A 14570-nucleotide genomic window follows, 5' to 3' on the forward strand; every position below is an offset into this window, starting at 1 on the left:
AAAATATAAAAATATTGTTTTAATGCGTAGTTTCTCACGTACTAATATATGATGATGATCAAAGAGGTTTAGAACCTTTGTTGTCTTCATTTCTCTAGAGAATAGCGATTTTATAATAGTTAGTCCACTAATTTAGGGAGTATATGAAGTTTTACTAAATTAATTTATAAAAAAAATTAATGATGCTCATGTACTATGAAAGAGAGTTTAGCATACATTAATACAAATGTGGTTAGAAATTTTAAAACAACTCTAAAGATTATAGGGTTCAATATATATGACATTTACCAAAATTTAATATTATTGTAGGGGTTAACACATAGATTTTGAGAAAATTTCAAAAAATATGACAATATCGTTTTAATGCATAGTTACGTCTTGCACTATCATATGATGATGTTGAAAGAGGTTTGGAGCCTTTGTTGTCTCATTTTATAAAGAAACTAGCGATCGTATAGTGGTTATTTCACCGATATAGGTAGTATTATGAAGTTTTTCTATATTAATTGATAAAAAAATTATAACAATTCCCATAAACCATTAAAGATAGTTTAAAATACACTAATACAAATATAGAATGTGGTTAGAAATATTCAAACAACACTAAAAAGTTTGGGCTTCAGTATATAGAGCGTTTAACGTAAACCTCAATATTTTCGTAAGGATTAACACATAGATTTTGAGAATAATTAAAAAAATATAAAAATACTGCTTTGATGCGTAGTTGCCTCACGTACTAATATATGAATATGGTCAATAGGTTTGGAACCTTTGTTGTCTCCATTTTTCTAGAAAAAGCGATTTTATAATAGTTAGTCCACTAATTAATGGAGTATATGAAGTCTTACTAAACTAATTTATAAAAACATTGAACGATGCTCATGTACCATGAAAAAGCGTTTAGCATACATTAATACAAATGTAGAATGTGGTTAGAAATTTTAAAACAACACTAAAGATTATAGGCTTCAGTATATATTGCATTTACCAAAATTTGATATTTTTGTAGGGGTTAACACATAGATTTATAGAAAAATTCAAAAAATATGAAAATATTGTTTTAATGCATAGTTGCGTCATGCACTAACATATAATAAGGTTCAAAGAGGTTTGTTGCCTTTGTTGTCTCATTTTTTTAAAAGAAAATAGCGATCTTATAGTGATTATTTTCATCGATATAGGGAGTATTATGAAGTTTTACTAAATTAATTGATAAAAAATTAAAACAATTCCCATAAACCACGAAAAAGAGTTTAACATACATTAATACAAATATAGAATGTGGTTCGAAATATTAAAACACACTAAAAATTTTGGGCTTCAATATACAGAGCGTTTAACGTAAAACTCAATATTTTCGTATGGGTTAACACATAGATTTTGAGAAAAATTCAAAAAATATAAAAATATTGCTTTAATGCGTAGTTGCCTCATGTACTAATATATGATGATGTTCAAAGAGGTTTGGAACCTTTGTTGTCTCCATTTCTCTAGAGAATAGCGATTTTATAATAGTTAGTCCACTAATTTAGGGAATATATGAAATTTTACTAAATTAATTTATAAAAAAAAATGAACGATGCGCATGTACCATGAAAGAGAGTTAAGCATATATTAATACAAATATAGATTGTGGTTAAAATTTTTAAAACAACACTAAAGATTATAGGCTTCAGTATATATAGCATTTACCAAAATTTAATATTTTTGTAGGGGTTAAAATATAAATTTTTAGAAAATTTCAAAAAATATGACAATATTTTTTAATGCATAGTTGCATCATGGACTAACATATGATGACGTTCAAAGAGTTTTGGAGCCTTTGTTGTCTCCGTTTTTCAAGAAAATAGTTATTTTATTGTGGTTATTCCATTGATTTAGGGAGTATTATAGAATTTTACTAAATTAAGTGATAAAAAAATTATAACTATTCCCATATACCATGAAAAAGAACTTAAAATACATTAATACAAATATAGAATGTGGTTAAAAAATTTATAACAACACTAAATATTATAGGCTTTCAGTATATAAAGTATTTACCAAAAACTCAATATTTTCGAAGGGGTTAACACATGGATTTTGAGAAAATTTCAAAAAATATGACAATATTTTTTTAATGCATAGTTGCATCATGCACTAACATATGATGATGTTCAAAGAGGTTTGGAGTCTTTGTTGTCTCCATTTTTCAAAAAAAATAGTTATTTTATAGTAGTTATTTCATCAATTTATGGAGTATTATGAAGTTTTCCTAAATTAATTGATAAAAAATTATAATGATTCCCATATACCATGAAAAAGAGCTTAAAATACATTAATACAAATGTAGAATGTGTTTAGAAATTTTAAAACAACACTAAAGATTATAGGCTTTCAGTATATAAAGTATTTACCAAAAACTCAATATTTTCGAAGGGGTTAACACATGGATTTTGAGAAAATTAAAAACAAATATAAAAATATTGTTTTAATGCATATTTGCATTCTGCACTAACATATGATGATGTTTAAAGAGGTTTGGAGCCTTTGTTGTCTCTGTTTTTCAAGAAAATAGTTATTTCATCGATTTAGGGAGTATTATGAACTTTTACTAAATTAATAGATAAAAAAATTATAACGATTCCCATATACCATGAAAAAAACTTAAAATACATTAATACAAATGTAGAATGTGGTAAAAATTTTTAAAACAACACTAAAGATTATAGGCTTTCAGTATATAAAGTATTTACCAAAAACTCAATATTTTCGAAGGGGTTAACACATGGATTTTGAGAAAATTTCAAAAAATATGACAATATTGTTTTAATGCATATTTTCATCCTGCACTAACATACGATGAAGTTCAAAGAGTTTTGGAGCCTTTGTTGTCTCCGTTTTTCCAGAAAATAGTTATTTATTGTGGTTATTCCATCGATTTAGGAAGTATTATGAAATTTTACTAAATTAATTGAAAAACAAATTATAACAATTCCCATATACCATGAAAAAGAGCTTAAAATACATTAATACAAATGAAGAATGTGGTTAAATGTTTTAAAACAACACTAAAGAATATAGGCTTTCAGTATATAAAGTATTTACCAAAAACTCAATATTTTCGAAGGGGTTAACACATGGATTTTGAGAAAAATTTCATAAAATATGACAATATTGTTTTAATGCATAATTGCATCCTGCACTAACATATGATGATGCTCAAAGAGGTTTGAGGCCTTTGTTGTCTCCGTTTTTTAAAAAATAGTTATTTTATAGTGGTTATTCCATCGATTTAGGTAGTATTATGAAGTTTTACTAAATTAATTGATAAAAAAATTATAACGATTCCCATATACCTTGAAAAAGAGCTTAAAATACATTAATACAAATCTAGTATGTGGTTAAATATTAAAAAAAACACTAAAGATTATAGGCTTTCAGTATATAAAGTATTTACCAAAAACTCAATATATTCGAAGGAGGTTAACACATGGATTTTGAGAAAATTTCAAAAAATATGACAATATTTTTTAATGCATAGTTGCATCATGAACTAACATATGATGATGTTCAAAGAGTTTTGGAGCATTTGTTGTCTCTGTTTTTCAAGAAAATAGTCATTTTATTGTGGTTATTCCATTGATTTAGGGAGTATTATGGAATTTTACTAAATTAATTGATAAAGAAATTATAACGATTCCCATATACCATGAAAAAGAGCTTAAAATACATTAATACAAATGTAGAATATAGTTAAAAAATTTATAACAACACTAAAGATTATAGGCTTTTAGTATATAAAGTATTTACGAAAAACTCAATATTTTTGAAGGGGGTTAACACATGGATTTTGATTTTTTTTTTTAAAAATATGACAATGTTGTTTTAATGCATAGTTGCATCATGCGCTAACATATGATGATGTTAAAAGATTTTTGGAGCCTTTGTTGTCTCCGTTTTTTAAGATTATAGTTATTTTATTGTGGTTATTCTATCGATTTAGGAAGTATTATGAAATTTTACTAAATTAATTGATAAAAAAATTATAACGATTCCCATATACCATGAAAAAGAGCTTAAAATACATTAATACAAATGTATAATGTGGTTAAAAATATTTAAACAACACTAAAGATTATAGGATTCCAGTATATAAAGTATTTACCAAAAACTCAATATTTTCGAAGGGGGTTAATACATGGATTTTGAGAAAATTTCAAAAAATATGACAATATTTTTTTAATGCATAGTTGCATCATGCACTAACATATGATGATGTTCAAAGAGGTTTGGAGCGTTTGTTGTCTCCGTTTTTCAAGAAAATAGTTATTTTATTGTGGTTATTCCATCGATTTAGGGAGTATTATGGAGTTTTTCTAAATTAATTGATAAAAAATTATAACGATTCCCATATACCATGAAAAAGAGCTTAAAATACATTAATACAAATGTAGAATGTGGTTAGAAATTTTAAAACAACACTAAACATTATTGGCTTTCAGTATATAAAGTATTTACCAAAAACTCAATATTTTCGAAGGGGTTAACACATGGATTTTGAGAAAATTTCAAAAAATATGACAATATTGTTTTAATGCATAATTGCATCCTGCACTAACATATGATGATTCAAAGAGGTTTGAGCCTTTGTTGTCTCCGTTTTTAAAAAAATAGTTATTTTATAGTGTTATTCATCGATTTAGGTAGTATTATGAAGTTTTACTAAATTAATTGATAAAAAAATATAACGATTCCCATATACCATGAAAAAGAGCTTAAAATACATTAATACAAATGTAGAATGTGGTTAAATATTAAAAAAAACACTAAAGATTATAGGCTTTCAGTATATAAAGTATTTACCAAAAACTCAATATTTTCGAAGGGGTTAACACATGGATTTTGAGAAAATTTCAAAAAATATGACAATATTTTTAATGCATAGTTGCATCTGCACTAACATATGATGATGTTCAAAGAGTTTGGAGCATTTTTGTCTCTGTTTTTCAAGAAAATAGTCATTTTATTGTGGTTATTCCATTGATTTAGGGAGTATTATGGAATTTTACTAAATTAATTGATAAAGAAATTATAACGATTCCCATATACCATGAAAAAGAGCTTAAAATACATTAATACAAATGTAGAATGTGGTTAAAAATTTTAAAACAACACTAAAGATTATAGGCTTTCAGTATATAAAGTATTTACCAAAAACTCAATATTTTCGAAGGGGTTAACACATGGTTGAGAAAATTTCAAAAATATGACAATATTTTTTAATGCATAGTTGCATCCTGCACTAACATATATGATGATGTTCAAAGAGTTTTGGAGCCTTTGTTGTCTCTGTTTTTCAAGAAAATAGTTATTTTATTGTGGTTATTCATGATTTAGGGAGTATTATGAATTTTACTAAATTAATTGATAAAAAAATTATAACGATTCCCATATACCATGAAAAGAGCTTAAAATACATTATTATAAAAATGTAGAATGTGGTTAAAAATTTTAAAACAACACTAAAGATTATAGGCTTTCATTATATAAAGTATTTCTAAAAAACTCAATATTTTGCGAAGGGGTTAACACATGGATTTTGAGAAAATTTCAAAAAATATGACCATATTTTTTTAATGCATACTTGCATCATGCACTAACATATTATGATGTTCAAAGAGGTTTGAAGCCTTCGTTGTCTCTGTTTTTCAAGAAAATATTTATTTTATAGTAGTTATTTCATCGATTTAGGGAGTATTATGAAGTTTTACTAAATTAATTGATAAACAAATTATAACGATTCCCATATACCATGAAAAAGAGCTTAAAATACATTAATACAAATGTAGAATGTGGTTAGAAATTTTAAAACAACACTAAAGATTATAGGCTTTAAGTATATAAAGTATTTACTAAAAACTCAATATTTTCGAAGGGGCTAACACATGGATTTTGAGAAAATTTCAAAAAATATGACAATATTGTTTTAATGAATATTTGCATCCTGCACTAACATATGATGATGTTCAAAGAGGTTTAGAACCTTTGTTGTCTCCGTTTTTCAAAAAAATAGTTATTTTATAGTGGTTATTCCATCGATTTAGGTAGTATTATGAAGTTTTATTAAATTAATTGATAAAAAATTATAACGATTCCCATATACCATGAAAAAGATCTTAAAATACATTAATACATATGTAGAGTGTGGTTAAATTTGTAAAACAACACTAAAGATCGTAGGCTTTTAGTATATAAATTATTTACCACAAACTCACTATTTTCGATGGGTAACACATGAATTTTGAGAAAATTTCAAAAAATATGACAATATTGTTTTAATGCATATTTGCATCCTGCACTAACATATGACGATGTTCAAATAGGTTTTGGAGCATTTGTTGTCTCCGTTTTTCAAAAAAATAGTTATTTTATAGTGGTTATTCCATCGATTTAGGTAAAATTATGAAGTTTTACTAAATTAATTAATAAAAAAATTATAACGATTCTCATATACCATGAAAAAGAGCTTAAAATACATTAATACAAATGTACAATGTGGTTAAAAAATTTATAACAACACTAAATATTATAGGCTTCAGTATATAAAGTATTTACCAAAAATTCAATATTTTCGAAGGGGTTAATACATGAATTTTAAGAAAATTTCAAAAAATATAACAATATTGATTTAATGCATAGTTGGATCCTGCACGAACATATGATGATTTTCAAAGAGTTTTGGAGCTTTTGTTGTCTCCGTTTTTCAAGAAAATAATTATTTTATTGTGGTTATTCCATCGATTTAGAGAGTATTATGAAATTTTACTAAATTAATTGATAAAAAAATATAACAATTCCCATATACCATGAAAAAGAGCTTAAAATACATTAATACAAAAATGTAGAATGTGGTTAAATTTTTTAAAACAACACTAATGATTATAGGCTTTCAGTATATAAAGTATTTACCAAAAACTCAATATTTTCGAAGGGGTTAACATATGGATTTTGAGAAAATTTCAAAAAATATGACAATATTGTTTTATTGCATATTTGCATCCTTCACTAACATATGATGATGTTCAAAGAGGTTTGGAGCATTTGTTGTCTCCGTTTTTCAAAAAAATAGTTATTTTATAGTGGTTATTCAATCGATTTAGGTAGTATTATGAAGTTTTACTAAATTAATTGATAAAAAAAATTATAACGATTCCCATATACCATGAAAAAGAGCTTAAAATACATTAATAAAAATGTAGAATTTGGTTAAAAATTTTAAAACAACACTAAAGATTATAGGTTTTCAGTATATAAAGTATTTACCAAAAACTCAATAATTTCGAAGGGGTTAACACATGGATTTTGAGAAAAATTCAAAAAATATGACAATATTGTTTTAATGCATAATTGCATCCTTCACTAACATATGATGATGGTTAAAGAGGTTTGGAGCCTTTGTTGTCTCCGTATTTCAAGAAAATAGTTATTTCATCGATTTAGGGTGTATTATGAAGTTTTACTAAATTAATTGATAAAAAAATTATAACGATTCCCATATACCAAGAAAAGAGCTTAAAATACATTAATACAAATGTAGAATGTGGTTAGAAATTTTAAAACAACACTAATGATTATAGGCTTTCAGTATTAAAAGTATTTACCAAAACTCAATATTTTCGAAGGGGTTAACACATGGATTTTGAGAAAATTTCAAAAAATATGACAATATTGTTTTAATGCATATTTGCATCCTGCACTAACATATGATGATGTTCAAAGAGGTTTGGAGCCTTTGTTGTCTCCTTTTTTCAAGAAAATAGTTATTTCATCGATTTAGGGAGTATTATGAAATTTTACTAAATTAATTGATAAACAAATTATAACGATTCCCATATACCATGAAAAAGAGCTTAAAATACATTAATACAAATGTAGAATGTGGTTAGAAATTTTAAAACAACACTAATGATTATAGGCTTTCAATATATAAAGTATTTACCAAAACTCAATATTTTCGAAGGGGTTAGCACATGGATTTTGAGAAAATTTTAAAAAATATGGCAATGTTGTTTAAATGCATAGTTGCATTATGCACTAACATATGATGATGTTCAAAGAGTTTGGAGCCTTTGTTGTCTCCGTTTTTTCAAGAAAATAGTTATTCATCGATTTAAGGAGTATTAATGAAAGCTAGAATGTGATTTTAAAAATTTCTTAAAACCAACACTAAAGATTATAGGCTTTCAATATATAAAGTATTTACCAAAAACTCAATATTTTCGAAGGGGTTAACACATGGATTTTGAGAAAATTTCAAAAAATATGACAATATTTTTTAATGCATATTTGCACCTGCACTAACATATGATGATGTTCAAAGAGGTTTGGAGCCTTTGTTGTCTCCGTTTTTCAAGAAAATAGTTATTTCATCGATTTAGGGTTATTATGAAGTTTTACTAAATTAATTGATAAAAAAATTATAACGATTCCATATACCATGAAAAAGAGCTTAAAATACATTAATACAAATGTAGAATGTGGTTAGAAATTTTAAAACAACGCTAAAGATTATAGGCTTTCAATATATAAAGTATTTACCAAAAACTCAATATTTTCGAAGGGGTTAACACATGGATTTTGAGAAAATTTCAAAAAATATGACAATATTGTTTTAATGCATAGTTGCATCCTGCACTAACATATGATGATTTCAAAGAGGTTTGGAGCCTTTGTTGTCTCCGGTTTTCAAGAAAATAGTTATTTTAAAAATGGTTATTCCATCGATTTAGGTAGTATTATGAAGTTTTACTAAATTAATTGATAAAAAAATTATAACGATTCCCATATACCATGAAAAAGAGCTTAAAATACATTAATACAAATGTAGAATGTGGTTAGAAATTTTAAAACAACACTAAAGATTATAGGCTTTCAGTATATAAAGTATTTACCAAAACTCAATATTTTCGAAGGGGTTAACACATGGATTTTGAGAAAATTTCAAAAAATATGACAATATGTTTTAATGCATATTTGCATCCTGCACTAACATATGATGATGTTCAAAGAGGTTTGGAGCCTTTGTTGTCTCCTTTTTCAAGAGAAAATAGTTTTATTTCATCGATTTAGGAGTATTATGAAAGTTTTACTAAATTAATTGATAAAAAATTTATAACGATTCCATATACCATGAAAAAGAGCTTAAATACATTAATACAAATGTAGAATGTGGTTAGAAATTTTTAAAACAACACTAAAGATTATAGGCTTTCAGTATATAAAGTATTTCATGGATTTTGAGAAAATTTCAAAAAATATGACAATATTGTTTTAATGCATATTTGCATCCTGCACTAACATATGATGATGTTCAAAGAGGTTTGGAGCCTTTGTTGTCTCCTGTTTTCAAGAAAATAGTTATTTCATCGATTTAGGGAGTATTATGAAATTTTTACTAAATTAATTGATAAACAAATTATAACGATTCCCATATACCATGAAAAAGAGCTTAAAATACATTAATACAAATGTAGAATGTGGTTAGAAATTTTAAAACAACACTAATGATTATAGGCTTTCAATATATAAAGTATTTACCAAAACTCAATATTTTCGAAGGGGTTAGCACATGGATTTTGAGAAAATTTCAAAAAATATGGCAATGTTGTTTAAATGCATAGTTGCATTATGCACTAACATATGATGATCTTCAAAGAGTTTTGGAGCCTTTGTTGTCTCCGTTTTTCAAGAAAATAGTTATTTCATCGATTTATGGAGTATTATGAAATTTTACTAAATTAATTGATAAAAAAATTATAACGATTCCCATATACCATGAAAGAGCTTAAAATACATTATTAAAAATGTAGAATGTGGTTAAAAAATTTAAAACAACACTAAAGATTATAGGCTTTCAGTATATAAAGTATTTTCCAAAAACTCAATAATTTCGAAGGGGCTAACACATGGATTTTGAGTAAAATTCAAAAAATATGACAATATTGTTTTAATGCATATTTGCATCTGCACTAACATATGATGATGTTCAAAGAGGTTTGGAGCCTTTGTTGTCTCCGTTTTTCAAGAAAATAGTTATTTTATAGTAGTTATTTCATCAATTTATGGAGTATTATGAAGTTTTTCTAAATTAATTGATAAAAAATTATAACGATTCCCATATACCATGAAAAAGAGCTTAAAATACATTAATACAAATGTAGAATGTGGTTAGAAATTTTAAAACAACACTAAGATTATAGGCTTTCAGTATATAAAGTATTTACCAAAAACTCAATATTTTCGAAGGGGTTAACACATGGATTTGAGAAAATTTCAAAAAATATGACAATGTTGTTTTAATGCATAGTTGCATCATGCACTAACATATGATGATGTTCAAAGATTTTTGGAGCATTTGTTGTCTCGGTTTTTCAAGAAAATAGTTATTTTATAGTGGTTATTCCATCGATTTAGGTAGTATTATGAAGTTTTACTAAATTAATTGATAAAAAAATTATAACGGTTCCCATATACCATAAAAAAGAGCTTAAAATACATTAATACAAATGTAGAATGTGGTTAGAAATTTTAAAACAACACTAAAGATTATAGGTTTTTAGTGTATAAAGTATTTACCAAAAACTCAATATTTTCGAAGGGGTTAACACATGGATTTTGAAAAAAATTCAAAAAATATGACAATATTGTTTTAATGCATATTTGCATCATGCACTAACATATGATGATGTTCAAAGAGGTTTGGAGTCTTTGTTGTCTCCATTTTTTTTAAAAAAAGTTATTTTATAGTAGTTTTTTTGTCACAATATTTTTATAGTAGTTATTTCATCAATTTATGGAGTGTTATGAAGTTTTCCTAAATTAATTGATAAAAAAATATAACGATTCCCATATACCATGAAAAGAGTTTAAAGTGGTTAGAAATTTAAAACAACACTAAAAATTATAGGCTTCAGTATATAAGTATTTACCAAAAACTCAATATTTTCGAAGGGGTTAACACATGGATTTTGAGAAAATTTCAAAAAATATGACAATATTGTTAATGCATAGTTGCATCCTGCACTAACATATGATGATGTTCAAAGAGGTTTGGAGCCTTTGTTGTCTCCGTTTTTCAAAAAAAAGTATTTATTTCATCGATTTAGGGAGTATTATGAACTTTTACTAAATTAATAGATAAAAAAATTATAACGATTCCCATATACCATGAAAAAAGCTTAAAATACATTAATACAATTCTAGAATATGGTTAAAATTTTAAAAACAACACTAAAGATTATAGGCTTTCAGTATATAAAGTATTTACCAAAAACTCAATATTTTCGAAGGGGTTAACACATGGATTTTGAAAAAATTTCAAAAATTATGACAATACTGTTTTAATGCATATTTGCTTCCTGCACTAACATATGATGATGTTCAAAGAGGTTTGGAGCCTTTGTTGTCTCCATTTTTCAAGAAAATAGTTATTTCATCGATCTATGGTGTATTATGAAGTTTTACTAAATTAATTGATATAAAAATTATAACGATTCCCATATACCATGAAAAAGAGCTTAAAATACATTAATACAAATGTAGAATGTGGTTTAAAATTTTAAAACAACACTAAAGATTATAGGCTTTCAGTATATAAAGTATTTACCAAAACTCAATATTTCGAAGGGGTTAACACATGGATTTTGAGAAAATTTCAAAAAATATGACAATATTGTTTTAATGCATAGTTGCATCCTGCACTAACATATGATGATGTTCAAAGAGTTTGGAGCCTTTGTTGTCTCCGTTTTTCAAGAAAATAGTTATTTATCGATTTAGGGTTTAGTGTATTATGAAGTTTTACTAAATTAATTGATAAAAAAAATATAACGATTCCCATATACCATGAAAAAAGCTTAAAATACATTAATACAAATGTAGAATTGGTTAAAATTTTTAAAACAACACTAAAGATTATAGGCTTTCAGTATATAAAGTATTTACCAAAAACTCAATATTTTCGAAGGGGTTAACACATGGATTTTGAAAAATTCAAAAAATATGACAATACTGTTTTAATGCATATTTGCTTCCTCCACTAACATATGATGATGTTCAAAGAGGTTTGGAGCCTTTGTTGTCTCCTTTTTCAAGAAAATAGTTATTTCATCGATTTAGGGTGTATTATGAAGTTTTACTAAATTAATTGATAAAACAATTATAACGATTCCCATATACCATGAAAAAGAGCTTAAAATACATTAATACAAAATAGAATGTGGTTAAAATTTTTAAACAACACTAAAGATTATAGGCTTTCAGTATATAAAGTATTTACCAAAAACTCAATATTTTCGAAGGGGTTAACACATGGATTTTGAGAAAATTCAAAAAATATGACAATATTGTTTTAATGCATATTTGCATCCTGCACTAACATATGATGATGTTCAAAGAGGTTTGGAGCCTTTGTTGTCTCCGTTTTCAAGAAAATATTTATTCCATCGATTTAGGGAGTATTATGAAGTTTTACTAAATTAATTAATAAAAACAATTAAACGATGCTCATTTACCATGAAAAATAGCTTAAAATACATTAATACAAATGTAGAATGTGGTTAGAAATTTTAAAGCAAAACTAAATTTTATAGGTTTCAATATATAAATTACTAACCAAAAACTCAATATTTTCGTAGGGGTTAGCCCATAGATTTTGAGAAAATTTCAAAAAATATGACAATATTGTTTTAATGCCTAGTTGCATCCTGCACTAACATATGATGATGTTCAAAGAGGTTTGGAGCCTTTGTTGTCTCCGGTTTTCAAGAAACTAGTTATTTTATGGTTATCCATCGATTTAGGGAGTATTATGAAATTTTACTAAATTAATTGATAAACAAATTATAACGATTCCCATATACCATGAAAAAGAGCTTAAAATACATTAATACAAATGTAGAATGTGGTTAGAAATTTTAAAACAACACTAATGATTATAGGCTTTCAGTATTAAAAGTATTTACCAAAACTCAATATTTTCGAAGGGGTTAACACATGGATTTTGAGAAAATTTCAAAAAATATGACAATATTGTTTTAATGCATATTTGCATCCTGCACTAACATATGATGATGTTCAAAGAGGTTTGGAGCCTTTGTTGTCTCCTTTTTCAAGAAAATAGTTATTTCATCGATTTAGGGAGTATTATGAAGTTTTACTAAATTAATTGATAAACAAATTATAACGATTCCCATATACCATGAAAAAGAGCTTAAAATACATTAATACAAATGTAGAATGTGGTTAGAAATTTTAAACAACCAAATGATTATAGGCTTTCAGTATATAAAGTATTTACCAAACTCAATATTTTCGAAGGGGTTAGCACATGGATTTTGAGAAAATTTCAAAAAATATGACAATGTTTGTTTAATGCATAGTTGCCTTGCACTAACATATGATGATGTTCAAAGGTTTGGAGCCTTTGTTGTCTCCGTTTTTCAAGAAAATAGTTATTTCATCGATTTATGGAGTATTATGAAATTTTACTAAATTAATTGATAAAAAAATTATAAATTTCCATATACCATGAAAGAGCTTAAAATACATTATACAAATGTAGAATGTGGTTAAAAATTTAAAACAACACTAAAGATTATAGGCTTTCAGTATATAAAGTATTTCCAAAAACTCAATAATTTCGAAGGGGTTAACACATGGATTTTGAGAAAATTCAAAAAATATGACAATATTGTTTTAATGCATAGTTGCATCCTGCACTAACATATGATGATGTTCAAGAGAGTTTGGAGCCTTTTTTGTCTCCGTTTTTCAAGAAAATAGTTATTTTATAGTAGTTATTTCATCAATTTATGGAGTATTATGAAATTTTTCTAAATTAATTGATAAAAAATTATAACGATTCCCATATACCATGAAAAAGAGCTTAAAATACATTAATACAAATGTAGAATGTGGTTAGAAATTTTAAAACAACACTAAAGATTATAGGCTTTCAGTATATAAAGTATTTACCAAAAACTCAATATTTTCGAAGGGGTTAACACATGGATTTTGAGAAAATTTCAAAAAATATGACAATGTTGTTTTAATGCATAGTTGCATCATGCACTAACATATGATGATGTTCAAAGATTTTTGGAGCATTTGTTGTCTCGGTTTTTCAAGAAAATAGTTATTTTATAGTGGTTATTCCATCGATTTAGGTAGTATTATGAAGTTTTACTAAATTAATTGATAAAAAATTATAACGATTCCCATATACCATAAAAAAGAGCTTAAAATACATTAATAAAATGTAGAATGTGGTTAGAAATTTTAAAACAACACTAAAGATTATAGGCTTTAGTATATAAAGTATTTACCAAAAACTCAATATTTTCGAAGGGTTAACACATGGATTTTGAAAAAATTCAAAAAATATGACAATATTGTTTTAATGCATAGTTGCATCATGCACTAACATATGATGATGTTCAAAGAGGTTTGGAGTCTTTGTTGTCTCCATTTTTTTTAAAAAAAGTTATTTTATAGTAGTTTTTTTGTCACAATATTTTTATAGTAGTTAT

General features: G+C 25.7%; 2 long non-coding RNA genes across 2 annotated transcripts; both read left to right on the forward strand.

The window, feature by feature from the left end:
- The first annotated feature begins 4106 nt into the window (after positions 1 to 4106).
- LOC117126019 lies at positions 4107 to 6909 on the forward strand. Its single transcript, XR_004448543.1, has 2 exons — positions 4107 to 4307; positions 6406 to 6909. It is a non-coding gene; the product is annotated as an uncharacterized LOC117126019 (long non-coding RNA).
- Positions 6910 to 9688: 2779 nt separating this feature from the next.
- LOC117126021 lies at positions 9689 to 12554 on the forward strand. Its single transcript, XR_004448545.1, has 3 exons — positions 9689 to 10073; positions 10418 to 10455; positions 12495 to 12554. It is a non-coding gene; the product is annotated as an uncharacterized LOC117126021 (long non-coding RNA).
- The last annotated feature ends 2016 nt before the right edge of the window (positions 12555 to 14570 follow it).

Source organism: Brassica rapa, chromosome A06, assembly GCF_000309985.2.
Source record: "Brassica rapa cultivar Chiifu-401-42 chromosome A06, CAAS_Brap_v3.01, whole genome shotgun sequence".
NCBI lineage: Eukaryota > Viridiplantae > Streptophyta > Magnoliopsida > Brassicales > Brassicaceae > Brassica > Brassica rapa.